The sequence below is a fragment of the Chelonoidis abingdonii genome, chromosome 6 (genome assembly GCF_003597395.2).
Source record: "Chelonoidis abingdonii isolate Lonesome George chromosome 6, CheloAbing_2.0, whole genome shotgun sequence".
Classification (NCBI taxonomy): Eukaryota; Metazoa; Chordata; order Testudines; family Testudinidae; genus Chelonoidis; species Chelonoidis abingdonii.
The window spans coordinates 35,337,814-35,339,848 of NC_133774.1; the positions used below are offsets into that span (position 1 = coordinate 35,337,814).

The window sequence follows — 2,035 nt, forward strand, 5'->3', positions numbered from 1 at the left end:
GGTGCAAACATGATACGTTCCTGTAATAAAAGAAAGAACTGACTCCAGTGAAAGCCTGGCTCTGCCCCAAGCTCTGGTCCCCTCTCTCATTCTGAAAGCTCACTCTCAGCTCCTGCCCTCCCCGTGCAGCCTCAACCCAGCCTGCCCAAACATGTGTCGCTCAGATGACATTGCTCTGATGGACCCAGATGAAGATGCCATGAAAAAGAGGCCTATCAATGCCAGGCGTGAGGCCGCCAATGTAGAGTCAGCCAAAAGAACATGAAAGTCCTGACAGTCAAACAAGAGTCAACCATGGTGGTATCCATGTGATTGATAGTAAAGAATATGGCATGATTAACAATGTTCTGTATCTAGGAAGCACACCCAATGCTGGTGGCCAACTCCAAAAGGTGGTGGAAGCAAGAACTGGGAAGGCAAGTGGCACTTTTTTGAGACTGACAAATATCTGGAAAATATGAAGATTCACACAAGAACCAAGATAGTCTTGCAATAGCCTTGTGGCCCACACATTGCTACATGCTTGTGAAACCTCGCAAATACTGGAAGCCTACAACATGAAACTTCATGCATTCCATCAGAGATGTTTGCAAAGAATTCTTGGTGTCCCCTGGTGGGACAATGTAGCCAAGCCTGTTGTGTAACAAAGAACTGTTCAACAGACTGTAGAGACAATGATTGGAGAAAGAAGGTGGAATTGGTTTGGACGCTTTTACGGATGTCAAAAACCAGTATTCCTAGACAAACCCTTGGCTAGAGTCCACCTGGAGATAAAAAGGAGGACATCAGAAGACACATGAGAAAACCATTAAGAAAGATTTTTCTGCCATGGAGACAAATAATGGAGTGAGAAATGTGGCGTTAGACAGATGGAGGTGGAAACACTGGGTTGTCTCATGTGTCACAAGGCTCAAGATAATCTTATAATAAACTAAAGACTTGCAGAGCTTGTGTGATCACATTTGAACCCATGCACAATCAGCTATATCTCATTTTCGTGTCCTAGTGGGCAGGACCAGTGCTAGAATTTTTCACGCCCTAGGCGCACGGCCATTTCGCCGCCCCGCACGCTGCTCCCGCGGCTCCAATGGAGCTGCTGCAGCCGTGCCTGTGGGAGGTCCACCGGAGCCGTACGGGACCAGCGGACCGTCCGCAGGCATGCCTGCGGCAGCTCCACTGGAACCACGGACCAACGGACCCTCCGCAGGCACGACTGTGGCAGCTCCACTGGAGCCACCTGCTGGCCCCCCCCGACAAAATGCCACCCCCAAAAATCCTGGCACCCTAGGTGATTGCCTAGTTCACCTCAACGGACGCGCTGGCCCTGCTAGTGGGTGTAGCTTGGCCTGGGGGCAGAGGTTGGGAGGGCACCTCCCCTTTTTCATTTATCCTGATTTGAGCCCTGCTTTCTTGGATGCAATTTTGTTTCCTGTTCCATTTCCCAGTGCCCCTCCCTCCTGTGGGGCTGGGCCCAGACCCCTGTGCTCCTTGCATCATAGGCTTGGCCACCATAGACATGTCCCCAGCCATAGGGCCCCTGGGGAGCTCCCCTAAGACCTCTCTCTGGTTCTTGATTGGCTTCTCCAGCATCCCTTTATGCAAACGAGCCCCCTGCCCATGTGACCTGAGGCTAACGAGGGTCCAGGCAGCCCCGAAGAGAGAGGGGAGCTGGGCATGTCCCTGGGGTGACAGTTAAACTGACACAACCGACCCCCTGGGGACAGGAAAGGGTTCAGGCTTGGGGGATTGGAGAGGGACCCTCCCCTCTCCAATTAGGAAGGGATGAGCTCAGGGTCTGGGGGTTCAGGAAGGGCTGGTAGTTTGGTATCAGGGAAGCTTCCTCCTGGGCTGGACAAGGAGTCTCACCTCAGGGAAATCAGGGGATTCCAGCGCTAGTGGCAGCAGGATGCTGCCCGTGGAGGGAAGTAGCGGAGACCTGTTCTGCAGTGGGCAGGAGGTGCTGGGAGGGGGGGGAGGTGTTGATCGGCAAGAGACACAGGCAGGTGGGAGTGGGAAAGGAGAGAGGGGAGCTTGG

The 2,035-nt window shown here is 53.2% G+C and overlaps 1 protein-coding gene across 7 annotated transcripts in view; it reads right to left on the reverse strand.

Moving 5' to 3' along the window:
- ARL15 (ARF like GTPase 15) overlaps nucleotides 1–2,035 on the reverse strand; it is a 357,433-nt gene that overhangs the window by 233,154 nt on the left and 122,244 nt on the right. The window lies entirely within an intron of this gene.